The 18,056-nt window shown below is 38.3% G+C and overlaps 1 protein-coding gene and 1 pseudogene across 8 annotated transcripts in view; one reads left to right on the top strand and one right to left on the bottom strand.

The window, feature by feature from the left end:
• Positions 1 to 18,056, bottom strand: part of MAPK10 (mitogen-activated protein kinase 10) — a 361,702-nt gene that overhangs the window by 293,010 nt on the left and 50,636 nt on the right. The gene's annotated exons all lie outside the window — the stretch shown is intronic.
• Positions 15,481 to 16,178, top strand: LOC132519246 (protein FAM204A-like; annotated as a pseudogene).

The following is an 18,056-nucleotide window of genomic DNA, read 5'->3' as shown; positions in this document are numbered from 1 at the left end:
TATCTCTAGAACATTCCATCCAAAAACAGCAGATTACACTTTCTTCTCAAGTGTGCATGGAAAATTCTCCAGGATAGATCACATTTTGGGTCACAAATCAAGCTTCAGTAAATTTAAGAAAATTGAAATCATATCAAGCATCTTTTCTGACCACCACAGTATGAGATTAGAAATCAATTACAGGGGGCTTCCTTGGTGGCACAGTGGTTGAGAGTCTGCCTGCCGATGCAGGGGATATGGGTTCGTGCCCTGGTCCAGGAGGACCCCACATGCCGTGGACCGGCTGGGCCCGTGAGCCATGGCCATTGAGCCTGCGCATCCAGAGCCTTTGATCCACAACGGGAGAGGTCACAACAGTGAGAGGCCCGCGTCCCACAAAAAAAAAAAAAAAAGAAATCAATTACAGGGAAAAAAACATTAAAAAAACCAAACACATGGAGGCTAAATAATACACTACTTAATAACCAAGTGTTCACTGAAGAAATCAAAGAGGAAATTTAAAAATACCTAGAAACAAATGTCAATGAAAACACAATGATCCAAAACCTATGGGATGCAGCAAAAGCAGTTCTAAGAGGTAAGTTTATAGCTATACAAGCCTACCTCAAGAAACAAGAAAAATCTCAAATAAACAATCTAACCTTACACCTAAAGGAACTAGAGAAAGAAACAAACAAAACCCAAAGTTAGCAGAAGGAAATAAATCTTAAATATCAGAAATCATAAAAATCATAAAAATCAAAAATGAAATAGAAACAAAGAAAACAATAGCAAAATCAATAAACCTAAAAGCTGGTTCTTTGATAAGATAAATAAAATTGACAAACCATTAGCCAGACTCATCAAGAAAAAGAGGGAGAGAACTCAAATCAATAAAATTAGAAATGAAAAAGGAGAAGTTACAACAGACACCATGAAAGACAAAGCACCCCAAGAGACTACTACAAGCAACTCTATGCCAATAAAATGGACAACCTGGAAGAAATGGACAAATTCCTAGAAAGGTATAACCTCCCAAGACTGAACCAGGAAGAAATAAAAAATATGAACAGACCAATCACAAGTAATGAAATTCAAACTGTGATTAAAAATCTTCCAACAAACAAAAGTCCAGGACCAGGTGGCTTCACAGGAATTCTACCAAACATTTAGAGAATAGGTAACACCCATTCTTCTCAAACTCTTCCAAAAAATTGCAGAGGAAGGAACACTACCAAACTCATTCTATGAGGCCACCATCACCCTGATATAAAAACCATACAAAGATACTACAAAAAAGGAAAACTACAGACCAAAATCACTGATGAATATGAATGCAAACATTCTCAACAAAATACTAGCCAACAGAATCCAAGAACACATTAAAAGGATCATACACCATGATCAACTGGGATTTATCCCAGGGATGCAAGGATTCTTCAATATACACAAATCAATCAATGCAATACACCATATTAACAAATTGAAGAATAAAAACCATATGATCATCCCAATAGATGCAGAAAAAGCTTTTGACAAAATTCAACACCCATTTATGATAAAAACTCTCCAGAAAGTGGGCATAGAGGGAACCTACCTCAACATAATAAAGCCCATATACAACAAACACACAGCAAACATCATTCTCAATGGTGAAAAACTGAAAGCATTTCCTCTAAGATTAGGAACAAGACAAGGATGTCCAGTCTCACCACTATTATTCAACATAGCTTTGGAAGTCCTAGCCATGGCAATCAGAGAAGAAAAAGAAATAAAAGGAATACAAACTGGAAAAGAAGAAGTAAAGCTGTCACTGTTTGCAGATGACATGAGGCTATACATAGAGAATCCTAAAGATGCCACCAGAAAACTACTAGAGCTAATCAATGAATTTCGAAAAGTTGCAAGATAAAAAATTAATGCACAGAAATCTCTTGCATTCCTATACACTACTGACGAAAATCTGAAAGAGAAATTAAGGAAAGACTCCCATTTACCATTGCAACAAAAAGAATAAAATACCTAGGAATAAACCTACCTACGGAGACAAAAGACCTGTATGCAGAAACTATAAGACAGTGATGAAAGAAAGTAAAGATGATACAAACAAATGGAGAGATATACCATGTTCTTGGATTGGAAGAATCAATATTGTGAAAATGACTATACTACCCAAAGCAGTCTACAGACTCAATGCAATCCCTATCAAATTACCAATGGCATTTTTTATGGAACTAGAACAAAAAATCTTAAAATTTGTATGGAGACACAAAAGACCCCAAATAGCCAAAGCAGTCTTGAGGGAAAAAAACGGAGCTGGAGGAATCAGACTCCCTGACTTCAGACTATACTACAAAGCTATAGTAATAAAGACAATATAGTATTGGCACAAAAACAGAAACAAAGATAAATGCAACAAGATAGAAAGCCCAGAGATAAACCCACGCACCTATGGTCAACTTATCTATGACAAAGGGGGCAAGGATAAAAATGGAGAAAAGACTGTCTCTTCAATAAGTGGTGCTGGGAAAACTGGACAGCTACATGTAAAAGAATGAAATTAGAACACTCCCTAACACCATAAAATAACACCTAACAAAAATAAACTCAAAATGGATTAGAGACCTAAATGTAAGACCGGACACTATAAATCTCTTAGAGGAAAACACAGGAAGAACACTCTTTGACATAAATCACAGCAAGATCTTTTTGATCCACCTCCTAGAGTAATGGAAATAAAAAGAAAAATAAACAAATGGGACCTAATGAAACTTCAATGCTTTGCACAGCAAAGGAAACCATAAACAAGATGAAAAGACAACCTCAAAATGGGAGAAAATATTTGCAAACAAATCAACAGACAAAGGGTTAATCTCCAAAATATATAAACAGCTCATGCAGCTCAATATTAAAGAAACAAACCACCCAATCCAAAAATGCTCAGAAGACCTAAATAGACACTTCTCCAAAGAAGATATACAGATGGCCAAGAAGCACATGAAAAGCTGCTCAACACCAGTAATTATTAGAGAAATGCAAATCAAAACTACAATGAGGTATCACCTCACACCAGTTAGAATGGGCATCATCAGAAAATCTACAAGCAACAAATGCTGGAGAGGGTGTGGAGAAAAGGGAACCCTCTTGCACTGTTGGTGGGAATGTAAATTGATACAGCCACTATGGAGAACAGTATGGAGTTTCCTTAAAAAACAAAAATAGAATTACCATATGACCCAGCAATCCCACTACTGGGCATATACCCAGAGAAAACCATAATTCAAAAAGACACATGCACCCCAATGTTCACTGCAGCATTATTTACATTAGCCAGGTCATGGAAGCAACCTAAATGCCCATCAACAGACAAATGGATAAAGAAGATGTGGTATATATATATAATGGAATATTACTCAGCCATAAAAATGAATAAAATTGGGTAATTTGTAGAGATGTGGATGGATCTAGAGACTGTCATACAGAGTGAAGTAAGTCCAAAAGAGAAAAACAAACATCATATATTCATGCATATATGTGGAACCTTGAAAAATGGTACAGATGAACCGGTTTGCACGACAGAAATTGAGACACAAATGTAGAGATAAACGTATGGACACTAAGGGGGGAAAGTGGTGGGCAGTGGGTTGGTGGTTGTGGGATGAATTGGGAGATTGGGATTGACATGTATACACTGATGTGTATAAAATCGATGACTAATAAGAACCTGCTGTATAAAAAAATAAATAAAATTAAATTCAAAATAAAAAAGGAGGAATCTGGGACTTAAATCATCTGTTCACTGAATATTTATTGACATCTCAGCACCATATTGGGTCCTGGGGATATAACAAGCAAAAAAAACACAGTCACTTCCCTTACAGAGTTCAATCTAGCAAGGGTTATGATCTATCTGTGTAAAAGCAGTACTTCAAAAAAGCAGCTGTCGAAATGCTTTAAAAGTCCTTAGTCAGCCAATTCTAGGTAGCCGCATTACACATCTCACTGGCCTATACTGAAGAAGCAGAATGCGATGTTTTGATGAATGGTTCTTAGTTAAAATGTCGAAGCATACCTCATCATTGGCCCAATAGTTACAGAAAAAGTACAAGTTTTTATGTGAGTAAAGGCAGTCGACTGAGCTTTACACATTTTTTTTTTAAGAAATGCATTTAGCTTTGACATTTCAAACTGAGACGTGGCATGGGAAGGCTAGATGTTGGGATGAAAAACTTGTAAATTATAGCATTTCAGTGTAAATTTTTAGTTTTTCAGATAATTCATTTCTAAGTACTGGCTCTCTTCTCTATGACATTCCATTGCACTGGTACTTGCCAGCTTCCAAACTGAAAGGATTCCAAGGAACCAAATGCCCTTGGGTTAAAGCAGGAGAAGGAAAAACAAATTAATTTTCAAGGGTTAATGCTACAAATTCTTATAAAATAAAATAATTGGGAGTCAAATGTAAATAAATATATGGATAGGCATATACTTTTTTTCTTAATGATTTTATAAATTTTTATGCTTACAGTGAAAAAAAAAAACTCCAGGCAATCATGCTTCCTTCAGGGAAGACCACCATTACATCAGACCTTTTTTCAAATCTTCCTAAGCCACAATGTCCTTTCACTAATGGAGCCCATGGAGAGAAAAACTTACTTCTCAGATTTAACAGGGTTGCTGATTCTGAAGAATACTTATAAGAAATTTGACCAATTCATCAGGAATCTTGCAAAGTTTTCAATATCTTGTGATTAAAGTTAGAATTCTCTTTTTTAAATTGTTTCCAGTATTCTATTTCTAATAAAAACTTTAGAGGACTGTACAGAAATGTGTGCAACTGCGTGAGGTCCAAAAAAGGGTAATATGATATTGACTTCCATGACTATTAAGAAAATATAATCCTTCCCTCTGAATCTCTAGCACCAGTCTTAAAATGTCAAAGCATAATCCTCATTTAATTCTGTCAACAAAATATTGGAGGAAAAAGTATTTGAGTAAATGAATGAAGTGATTCTTGGGATCAAGTGTGTTTGTGGTACAGCAGTAATAATAGTTGTGTTGTGAACAGCACTGACAAGTCAGAGGGTGGGGACAGCTTTAGCAAAGGAGATAACTTGGGGGTGAGAGGGGCAGTGAAACCACTTCAGAGAGGGCTGTGGTATCTGTGATCTCATGACTATTTTTTGTGTAACTCACTAGTATTGTTTCCCTGTCCAGGCTGTCACACTACATTCCTCCTGTTATGAGAAAGGTACAAATGCATAAAACTAAGGTGGCATGAGATGTTTTGTCAAGAAAGCTACTACCAAGGTACCGATCTATCCTAAATTTCCTTCCCTCCACATCTACAAAGGCAACTGTGTTTATGGTTTCAGTACACAATATTAAATAAAATCAGAGTCCCCAACAAAATCTCAAATCTATTTCATGTCCTCTATTTATAAAGTATGGATGTATTTCTATAAAAAATTAATATATCAAAATGTCATTACTTAGAAGGTCAAATTTTCAAGTATATGGAAATATCAAATATGCAGAGTTATTCATTCCTTGTGAGTTTCCTGCACTTTTGAGAAATAAAAACTTAGAGAATATTCTCTATTATTACAAAAGGAAGAGACGATTGACAGAAGCCTGCATCTATTAGGTCAGCTCTTTTTAGTTTGCTGGGTTGAAAGAAGAACACTTCTGCTTTATGAGTTTAATTTACATCTTTTTCTGGTGCTAGTAACATTACTGGTACCCACTTACATCCCCTTAGCTTTCACCTTCACATCATGAAGCTTGTGAACACCTGAAGGCCTGAGGGCTTTTCTCTGGCTACAGGGAATGTGCTCAATCTGCATGGAGAACAAACCAGGAGTGCAGAGAATCAACACTCAAAGAAGCACCTCCCAACAAATGATGGATGAGGAGCTGAGAGATATATACCCAGCTTCCTTACTCCCCGGTTGTGATAGCTCTGAGATATGCTAAATCTATTCTGTCTCCCCGAGTTCCTCTGCAGGACTGAGCCCTTTGTTATATCTGGTGAGTGAATTGATAACACACCGTTTAGCGTTGTCTTTCCCTTCCCCCTCTCCTCCATTTGTGTTCCTTGGGATCGCCTGACAAATGAATTACTCTGCACCTAAATCACTGTCTCTGGGTTTACTCTGCGATAACCCAACCCAAAACCCATGGCAGAATTTATACTTCCACTGTATATAGGTTTTTAAGTGTGGGCCAGAGTTCACATATAAATATAAACAGGTTAGGGTCTGAGAAGCTTTTAATTAGCCCATGTGTTTGGCAGTCAGAAGTTATACTAGGACTTCTGTTTCTCCCCATGAGGGATTAACAGCCAAGAGTACTGCTCTCCTGCTTAAAAGAAAAAAAAAAAGATCTATATGTGAAAATAAGTATTTTCTGACATTGGACAACAGCCAGAGCAAGACTGTGACTGATGAGAGAAGAAAAACAAATGAAGTGATCTTTTTATTTTCTCCAAATTATTGCCAAATTATTGGAGGCAGCTTTAGAGCCACAGGGAAGGAAAAATCTAAGGAAGCTCAGGGTCTCACAGTCTGTTGCAGGGCAGGAGATGAGAGTTCAGGGAGGCTGAGGCAGCTAGAATTCCTGGGACAGGGTAGCAGGAAGGGGGAGCTGCAGATAAAGAGCTCTGGAATCTGAAGAGAAAGCCCTTTGAGGCTTTGCCAGGTGCTGATCACCACACATCTGGGTTAACACTCCACACAACTGTGGAAAGACCCACCTGAAGAAATTATTAGAACTCAAGCCAGGCTGGGAATAGTTTGTCTTTTCATGGGCCAGAGAGGAAAATGTTGATAATCCATGGAACTTGGATAGAATCCTCAGAAGGGTATCACCTGTGTAGTCAGTTAAATTATCCCTAAATTAAAGGCTGCTGTGGACCCACCAAAATAAAGCACAAAAGTAATATTTGAAAGTGTCAGTATGATCCAAAGTAGCCTAATCACGTGCTAAAACCAGGCCCAACACTTCTATCTCCCTGGCTTTCATGTCTACATTAACAAAGAATAAAACAACACAATGTTCAAAATATTCTGTATCCAATAAGAATTACCAGATATGCAGAGCAGAAAACTATGACTCCTAAGCAGGAGAAGAAAAATCAATCAGTAGAAACAGGCAAGGAATGGCAGAAAAGGTGGAATTAGTAGGCAAAGACCTTAAGGCAGATTTTATGAATTTTATAAATGTGCTCCAGTACATAGAAAAGGTATGTACATAATGGCGAGAGAAATGGAAGATATAAAAAGACCTTGGGGGAGGATCTTCAAGATGGCGGCAGAGTAAGACATGGAGATCACCTTCCTCCCCACAAATACATCTACATGTTGAACAGCTCCTATAGAACACCTACTGAACGCTGGCAGAAGACCTCAGACTTCCCAAAAGGCAAGAAACTCCCCACGTACCTGGGTGGGGCAAAAGAAAAAACAGAGACAAAAGAATAGGGACGGGACCTGCCCCTCTGGGAGGGAGCTGTGAAGGAGGAAAATTTTCCATACACTAGGAAGCCCCTTCACTGGTGGACATGGGGGGTGGGGGGAAGCTTCGGAGCCACAGAGGAGAGCACATCAGCAGGGGTGCAGAGGGCAAAGTGGAGAGATTCCTGCACAGAGGATTGGTGCCGACCAGCATTCACCAGCCCGAGAGGCTTGTCTGCTCATCCGCCGGGGCGGGTGGGGGCTGGGACCTGAGGCTCCAGCTTCGGAGGTCAGATCCCAGGGAGATGACTGGAGTTGGCTGCGTGAACATAGCCTGAAGGGGGCAGGTGCACCACAGCTAGCCTGGGGGGACTCCAGGAAAAAGTGTGGAACTGCCTAAGAGACAAGGGATCATTGTTTCGGGGTGCGCGAGAAGAGGGGTTTCAGAGCACCACCTAATAAGCTCCAGAGACTGGCGCAAGCCACAGCTACCAGCGCGGACACCAGAGACGGGCCTGAAATGCTAAGGCTGCTTCTGCAGCCACCAAAAAGCCTGTGTGCAAGCACAGGTCACTATCCACACTTCCCCTCCTGGGAGCCTGTGCAGCCCGCCACTGCCAGGGTCCCGTGAGCCAGGGACAACTTCCCCAGGAGAACACACAGCGCACCTCACGCCGGTCTCTGCCTCTGCAGGCTCACCCTACATTTCGTACCACTCCCACCCCTCAACTTGAGTGAGCCAGAACCCCCTAATCAGCTGCTCCTTTAACCCCGTCCTGTCTGAGCAAAGAACAGACGTTGTCAGGTGACCTTAACCAGAGGCTGGGCCAGATCGAAAGCTGAACCCCAGGAGCTGTGCAAACAAAGAATAGAAAGGGAAATTTCTCCATGTAGCCTCAGAGCAGCGGATAAAATCTCCACAATCAACTTGATGTACCCTGCATCTATGGAATACCTGAATAAACAACAAATCATCCCAAATTGAGGCAGTGGACCATCAAACTCCAGTGCTGGACACCTTATGCCAAACAACTACTAAGACAGGAACACAACCCCACCCATTAGCAGAGAGGCTGCTTAAAATCATACTAACTTCACAAACAGCCCAAAACACACTACTGGACACTGTCCCGCCCACCAAAAAGACAAGATTCAGCCTCATCCACCAGAACACAGGCACCAGTCCCCTCCATAAGGAAGCCTACACAACCCAATGAAACAATGTCACCCACTGGGGGCAGACACCAAAAACAATGGGAACTACGAACCTGCAGTCTGCAAAAAGGAGACCCTCCAAAAAAGTAAGTTAAGCAAAATGAGAAGACAGAGAAAAATGCAGCAGATGAAGGAACAAGGTAAAAACCCACCAGACCAAACAAATGAAGAGGAAATAGGCAGTCCACCTGAAAAGAATTCAGAGTAATGATAGTACGGTTGATCCAAAATCTTTGAAATAGAATGAGGGAAATACAAGAAATGTTTAACAAGGAACTAGAAGAACTAAAGAGCAAACAAACAAATATGAACAACACAATAAATGAAACTAAAAATTCTCTAGAAGGAAACAATAGCAGAATACCTGAGGCAGAAGAACGGAGAAGTGACCTAGGAGATAAAATAGTGGAAATAACTACTGCAGAGCAGAATAAAGAAAAAAGGATGAACAGAATTGAAGACAGTCTCAGCAACCTCTGGGACAACATTAAACACACCAACATTCGAATTATAGGGACCCCAGAAGAAGAAGAGAAAAAGAAAGGGAATGAGAAAATATTTGAAGAGATTACAGTTGAAAAGTTCCCTACTATGGGAAAGGAAATAGTCAATCAAGTCAAGAAATCACAGAGAGTCCCATACAGTATAAATCCAAGGAGAAACACACTAAGACACATATCAATCAAACTATCAAAAATTAAATACAAAAAAAATATTAAAAGCAGCAAGGGAAAAGCAACAAATAACACTAAAGGGAATCACCAAATGGTTAACAGCTGATCTTTCAGCACAAACTCTACAAGCCAGAGGGAGTGGTAAGACATACTTAAAGTGATGACAGGGGAAAACCTACAACCAAGATTACTCAACCCAGCAAGGATCTCATTCAGATTTGACAGGTAAATTAAAATGTTCACAGACAAGCAAAAGCTAAGAGAATTAGCACCACCAAACCAGCTTTACAACAAATGCTAAAGGAACTTCTCTACACAGGAAACACAACAGAAGGAAATGACCTACAATAACAAACCCAAAACAATTAAGAAAATGGTAATAGGAACATACATATCAATAATTACCTTAAATGTAAACAGATTAAATGCTCCAACCAAAAGACATAGACTGGCTGAATGGATACAAACACAAGACCCATATATATGCTGTCTACAAGAGACCCACTTCAGACCTAGGGACACATACAGACTGAAAGTGAGGGGATGGAAAAAGATATTCCATGCAAATGGAAATCAAAAGAAAACTGGAGTAGCAATACTCATATCAGACAAAATAGAATTTAAAATAAACACTATTACAAGAGATAAAGAAGGACACTACATAATGATCAAGAGATCAACCCAAGAGGAGATATAACAATTCTAAATATTTATGCACCCAACATAGGAGCACCTCAATACATAAGGCAAATGCTAAAAGCCATAAAAGGGGAAATCGACAGTAACACAATAATAGTAGGGGACTTTAAACCCACTTTCACCGATGGACAGATCAACCAAAATGAAAACAAATAAGGAAACACAAGTTTTAAATGATACATTAAACAAGATAGACTTAATTGTTATTTATAAGACATTCCATCCAAAAACAACAGAATACACTTTCTTCTCAAGTGCTCATGGAACATTCTCCAGGATAGATAATACCTTGAGTTACAAATCAAGCCATGGTAAATTTAACAAAATTAAAATCGTATCAAGTATCTTTTCCGACCACAATGCTATGAGACTAGATATAAATTACAGAAAAAATCTGTAAAAAATAAAAACACATGGAGGCTAAACAATATGCTACTAAATATCCAAGAGATCACTGAAGAAATCAAAGAAGAAATCAAAAAATACCTAGAAAGAAATGACAATGTAAACACGACAACCCAAAACCTATGGGATGCAGAAAAAGCAGTTCTAAGAGGGAAGTTTATAACAAATACATTCCTGCCTCAAGAAACAAGAAAAATCTCAAATAAACAACCTAAACTTACACCTAAAGCAACTGGAGAAAGAAGGACAAAAAAACCCCTAAAGTTAGCAGAAGGAAAGAAATCATAAATACCAGATCAGAAATAAATGAAAAAGAAATGAAAGGGGCTTCCCTGGTGGCGCAGTGGTTGAGAGTTCACCTGCTGTTGCGGGGGACACGGGTTCATGCCCTGGTCTGGGAAGATCCCACATGCCACAGAGCGGCTGGGCCCGTGAGCCATGGCCTCTGAGCCTGCGCGACTGGAGCCTGTGCTCCGCAGTGGGAGAGGCCACAACAGTGAGAGGCCCGTGAAATGCAAACAAAAAAAAAAAAAAAAAGGAAAAAGAAAAGAAATGAAGGAAACAATGGCAAAGATCAATAAAACTAAAAGCTGGTTCTTTGAGAAGATAAGCAAAATTGATAAACCATTTCCAGACTCATCAAGAAAAAAAGGAAAAAGACTCAAATCAATACAATTAGAAATGAAAACAGAGAAGTAACAACTAACACTGCAGAAATACAAAGAATCAGGATGGATAACTACAAGCAATTATATGCCAATAAAACGGACAATCTGGAAGAAATGAACAATATCTTAGAAAAGCACAACCTTCTGAGACTGAACCAGGAAGAAATAGAATATATAAACAGACTAATCACAAGCACTGAAATTGAAACTGTGATTAAAAATCTTCCAACAAACAAAAGCCTGGGACCAGATGGCTTCACAGGCAAATTCTATCAAACACTTAGAGAAAAGCCAACAGCTATCCTTCTCAGACTCTTCCAAAATATAGAAGAGAGAGGAACACTCCCAAACTCATTCTATGAGGTCACCATCACCCTGATACCAAAACCAGACAAAGATGTCACAAAAAAACAAAACTACAGGCCAATAACACTGATAATCATAGATGCAAAAATCCTCAACATAATACTAGCAAACAGAATCAAGCAGCCCATTAAAAGGATCATACACCATGATTAATTGGGGTTTATCCCAGGGATGCAAGGATTCTTCAAAATATGCAAATCAATCAATGTGATACACCATATTAACAAAGTGAAGGATAAAAACCATATGATCATCTCAATAGATACAGAAAAAGCTTTCGACAAAATTCAACACCCATTTATGATAAAAACGCTCCAGAATGTAGGCATAAGGGAACTTACCTCAGCACAATAAGGCCATATATCACAAACACACAGCAAACATCATTCTCAATGGTGAAAAACTGCAACCATTTCCACTAAGATCAGGAAAAAGACAAGGTTGCCCATCTCACTGCTATTATTCAACATAGTTTTGGAAGTTTTATCCACAGCAATCAGAGAAGAGAAAGAAATGTAGAGAATCCAAATCGGAAAAGAAGAAGTAAAGCTGTCACTGTTTGCAGATGACATGATACTATACATAGAGAATCCTAAAGACGCTACCAGAAAACTACTAGAGCTAATCAATGAATTTGGTAAAGTAGCAGGAAACAAAATTACTGCACAGAAATCTCTTGCATTCCTATACACTAATGATGAAAAATCTGAAAGTGAAATTAAGAAAACACTCCCATTTACCACTGCAACAGAAAGAATAAAATACCTAGGAATAAACCCACCTAAGGACACAAAAGACCTGTATGCAGAAAACTATAAGACACTGATGAAAGAAATTAAAGATGATACAAACAGATGGAGAGATATGCCATGTTCTTGGATTGGAAGAATCAACATTGTTAAAATGACTATATTACCCAGAGCAATCTACAGATTCAATGCAATCCCTATCATATTACCGATGGCATTTTTCACAGAAGTAGAACAAAAAATTTCACATTGTGTATGGTAACACGTAAGACCCTGAATAGCCAAAGCAATCTTTGGGAAAGAAAAACTGAGCTGGAGGAATCAGGCTCCCTGACTCAGACTATACTACAAAGCTATAGTAATCAAGACAGTCTGGTACTGTCACAAAAACAGAAATATAGATCAATGGAACAGGATAGAAAGCCCAAAGAGAAATCCATGCACATATGGTCCCCTTATTTTTGATAAAGGAGGTAAGAATATACAATGGAGAAAAGACAGCCTCTTTTCTGGGAAAACTGGGCAGCTATGTGTAAAAGAATGAAATTAGAACACTCCCTAACAACATACACAAAAATAAACTCAAAATGGATTAAAGACCTAAATGTAAGGCCAGAAACTATCAAACTCTTAGAGGAAAACATAGGCAGAACACTCTATGACATAAATCACAGCAAGATCCTTTCTGACCCACCTCCTAGAGAAATGGAAATAAAAACAAAAATAAACAAATGGGACCTAATGAAACTTAAAAGCTTTTGCACAGCAAAGGAAACCATAAACAAGACCAAAAGACAACCCTCAGAATGGAAGAAAATATTTGCAAATGAAGCAACTGACAAAAGATTAATCTCCAAAATTTACAAGCAGCTCATGCAGCTCAAAATAACGAACAACCCAATCCAAAAATGGGCACAAGATCTAAATAGACATTTCTCCAAAGAAGATATACAGACTGAAAGGATGCTCAACATCACTAATCATTAGAGAAATGCAAATCAAAACTACAATGAGTTATCACGTCACACTGGTCAGAATGTCCATCATCAAAATATCTACCAACAATAAATGCTGGAGACAGTGTGGAGGAAAGGGAACCCTCTTGCACTGTTGGTGGGAATGTAAATTGATACAGCCACTATTGAAAACAGTATGGAGGTTCCTTAAAAAACTACAAATAGAACTACCATACAATCCAGCAATCCCACTACTGGGCATATACCCTGAAAAAACCATAATTCAAAAAGAGTCATGTACCACAATGTTCATTGTAGTACTATTTATAATAGCCAGGACAGGGAAGCAACCTATGTGTCCATTGACAGATGAATGGATAAAGAAGATGTGGCACATATATACAATGGAATACTACTCAGCCATAAAAATTTACAAAATTGAGTATTTGTAATGAGGTAGATGGACTTGGAGTCTGTCATACAGAGTGAAGTAAGTCAGAAAGAGAAAAACAAATACCGTATGCTAACAAATATATATGGAATCTAAAAAAAAAGGTTCTAAAAAACATAGGGGCAGTTCAGGTATAAGGACATAGACGTAGGGAACGGACTTGAGGACACGGGGAGGGGAAGGGTAAGCTGGGATGAAGTGAGAGAGTGGCATGGACATATATACACTACCAAATGTAAAATAGATAGCTAGTGGGAAGCAGCTGCATAGCACAGGGAGATCAGCTCGGTGCTTTGTGACCACCTAGAGGGGTGGGATAGGGAGGGTGGGAGGGAGATGCAAGTGGGAGGGGATATGGGGATATATGTATATGTAATGCTGATTCACTTTGTTATACAGCAGCAACTAACACAGCAATGTAAAGCAATTATGCTTCAATAAAGATGTTTAAAAAAAGAAAAAGAAAAAGAAAACAACCTGGGGAGTTCCCTGGCAGTCCAGTGGTTAGGACTCTGTGATTCCACTGCCCGGGGCCTGCGTTTGATCCCTGGTTGGGGAGCTAAGATCCTGCAAGCAGTGCAGCCAATTTAAATAAATAAATAAACAAATAAAGTGAACACATGTCCCTAGCCTTTAAAAAATATATGAATGAAACTCCTGATTATGAAAAATTGAACCTTTGAAATGAGAAATTTCAAAGAATGAATGTCAAAAACTCTATTGACAGATGAATGGATAAAGATGTGGTACATATATATAATGGAATATTACTCAGCCATAAAAAGGAAAAAATTGGGTCATTTGTAGAGACGTGGATGGATCTAGAGACTATCATACACAGTGAAGTAAGTCATAAAGAGAAAAACAAATATCGTATATTAACACATATATGTGGAATCTAGAAAAATGGTACAGATGAACCGGTTTGCAGGGCAGAAATTGAGACACAGATGTAGAGAACAAACATATGGACACCAAGCAGGGAAAGCGGCAGGGGGTGGTGGTGGTGGTGTGATGAATTGGAAGATTGGGATTGACATGTATACACTGATGTGTATAAAGTGTATGACTAATAAGAACCTGCTGTATAAAAAATAAATTAAATTAAAAAAAAAAAGTCGAAAACTTCACTAACCTGTGAGGTCCATGGGATTTCACCTACTACTTTCCCCTCTTGCCCCAGGCCTCAGAGACTTTGTGCTGACTGCTCCCTCTGCCTGGAGAACACTGTCCAGATTCTGTCTGACTTGCTCCCTCACTCCCTCAAGTCTGTGCTCAAACGTCCCCTTCTCACGGAGGGCCTCCCTGGCTATCCCATGTAAACCCATATTCTCCGACCGACATAATCTCCTTCCCTGCTTTATATTTCACCATAAAATTTTTCACCATCTAACTTGCTCTACTTTTAATGTATGTGTTTTGGGGGAGGTATTTGGTCAGTTTTGCTCACTACACTATAACCTTCATGAGGGCAAAGATATTTTTCCCTGTGTTCACCACTGTCTCCCTAACATCTACTGCAGTTTCTGGCACATAGTAAGTGCTCAAAGAATATTTGTCAAATGAATAGTTTAGAAAAATAACTCTGGCTCCAATGTATATTATTTGTCTATTATGACACAAAAGAAATAGAAAAGATATGATATAATGTATCTCTTCGTATTATACCTTCTGGTATCAATATATATCTTCATATTACTAGTTGTATGTTCTCAGCATTTCCTTCCTCCTTTTCTCTCTTACTAATAACCCAAAGACTATTTTTGCCCTCCCCTGATCAACACAGAAACCAAAACAAAGACTCAAAGTATTAACAGGGGTCTTAAGATGGCTGCTGGACGGCCAGCTATGGACCGCAGAAAAGATGTGGAGTGGGCTGCTACCTCCTGGCCTAAATTAAAGTGATGTTGAGTTGAATTCTGATGATGAAGCCACAGTAGAGAGCTCTGAACTTAACTTACAAGAAGGTAAAGAAGATGGGACCATTACAAACACAGAGGTCTCAGATATCCCTACAGATGGACCAAAAACTGAAGCAGAAGCAAATGTAAATGCATATGAAGAGTGTCTCTCTGGAATTCCCTTAAATATGTGGAATAAATTTCACAAACTGCATACAAAACATTCTGAACAGAAAACCTCAACTTCAAGATCGAGAAAGAAAAAAAGAAAACGCTCCAGAAAAGGTAAATTGAAGAATGAAGAATCTCAAAGTGAACAGTCCTCAAGTGAAACCCAGTGGAAGGAGCTTACTCAGTATTTTGGAGTCAGTGATAGGTTTGACTCCCCTGTTAAAAGGAAAAAAATTGCAAAGTCGGGCCTTGAAAAGAGTATAGACCAGGCTGTGGAAAGTGGAACATTGAGAAGGCTATGGAACTCAGCAATCAGGTAGCTACTCGAGAGCTTGGTGCAAAAATTGCCAAAGTGATTGCCTGCCACAACTTTGTAAAAGCCAAAAAGGATGCTGAAAATTCATGGGCTGCTGAAAAAAAGAAGAAACTTGCCTGGGGGTTTGAAGCAAAGAAGAGGTGAGAAACCAAAAGCAACATGGGATATATGTGACTTGCCAGAGTTCTTCAAGACCTTTGAGATTTCACTTGAGTCTTCAGTTGCTTAATTTACTGAAAAGATTTTCCTGTTCATGTTAACTATGTTGGGAAACTGATGGAAATAGAAAAAGATAAGCATAAAATTTGGAAGTTGATTATCAAAAAAAAAAAGTATTAACGGAAATGCAAAACAGAAAATTCGGTTGCAATGCACACTTTTTTTCTTCCTGCTCCTAAAGATTAGTTAAGGCCATATTTGTGGGAAGCAGAGAAGAAAGTTCAGTAGTGACTAACTAAAAAAGAAGGAAGGGCTGAGGCCTCAGAAGTAGGAGGGAAGAACAGGACCATCTGAAGGAGCACCAAGAAGCTAAAAGGAGCCAACCCTGGGTGGCCCTACACTGCACACTTTGCCCTAAACGGAGAAATGGACCCTTTTTGTGAGGTAGGACATGAAGAAAAGCTTCACGCTTCTGATAAAATGGAACCGAACAGAACCACGTAGGAATTTCCCTAACAGATGAGATTTTTTTTTAAACGAGAAAAATTAAAGAGCAGTACTGACTGGTGAGCATAGAACTGGAATGCAAACATAATTTTCTTTGCCTATAAGCTATTTAATGGCACAAGGAATCTCATGCCAAAGGCTTGGATAAGACAAGGGACCTAATCCACTCTAAGAAGAAAAGCACAGTCAAATTCTCATTAAAGTTAGAATTTTTAATAATTCCTACTATCATTTCTTCTTCAATAACAAGAACTTCTTATATCTTAGTCATTTGATGACCCTGAATGTGCAATTCTGATTATTCCTTAGAACACTTTTTTGTAAATTCTATTCCTAGGACCTCTGCCTCTAGAAAAATTGTCTTCTTATATCCTTGGTATTGGAAGAGATCAATCTCAACCTGCCAAAGCAGTGGTAATCCCCCAGAGGGCTTGTAAAACAGACTGAAGGTGGGCCCCACTCTCAGAGGTTCTGATTCATAGGCTTGAGTTGAGACCTGAGCATTTGCATTTCTAACAAACTCCTAGGTGATACCAGTGCTGCTGGTCCAGGTACCACACTTTAAGAACCACTGACTGAAGTATGGTATTTAATTTTTAAAGAGTTATAAGCATCTTTGGCTTCAATTAGCTGCTTTGTCTCTCTTATACAACTTGTATCCTTAGTTGCTGGCACAGGGTGGGCTCTCAGTAAGTATTTCTTGAATGAATGAGATAGGCTTGTTTCCAAAATCATACAAAAACAATCAGATATCATTACATCCATATTGAATTTTTTTACCAGTTATAAAGATAGAACTTCTACATCATGAACATACTTTGTAAATGAAAAAGATATTTATAGAATAAGGCTTAAAAAAAAAAGAAAAAAAAAGAATAAGGCTTAGTTTTCTGTGTTATTTAATAAGTTGAGACTTTTATTTTATGCCATAAAAAAATAGGTGTTAAAATACTTTCTTTAATTATCCTGAGCTAATGGGAAAGTTGAACTGATATATAAATCATTAACCAAGTCAACGAAAGACTAAATGACATCACTGTTTGCAGTACCAACCCAAGTTTCACAGTAGTTCAGAAAAAAAAAGGAAGGGAGGGTGCAAATACTTGAGGCATCGCATCATATACAGCAATATAGCAAATGTTGAAAACAAAAAAACCTGGGCTGGATCATCACCATACACTTGTCATAAGCTAAGGTTTTTGCACAGATGCCATATTTGTATGCAGTAGCTGGTTAACAGTAACAACATGCAGTAAAGAATAATATTTTATTAAATAATATTTTTAATTTTTTAATATTATACTATGTGATACACAATTACATTTGGGGGTTATCAAAAAAAGAGACTGTCATTTGAAACTAATTTGTTTCTAAAAGAGGAAAAAG

The sequence above is a fragment of the Lagenorhynchus albirostris genome, chromosome 4, assembly GCF_949774975.1.
Source record: "Lagenorhynchus albirostris chromosome 4, mLagAlb1.1, whole genome shotgun sequence".
Taxonomy (NCBI): Eukaryota; Metazoa; Chordata; class Mammalia; order Artiodactyla; family Delphinidae; genus Lagenorhynchus; species Lagenorhynchus albirostris.
The sequence above is the reverse complement of the archived record's forward strand: the minus strand, read 5'-3'. Positions and strand labels throughout refer to the sequence as shown.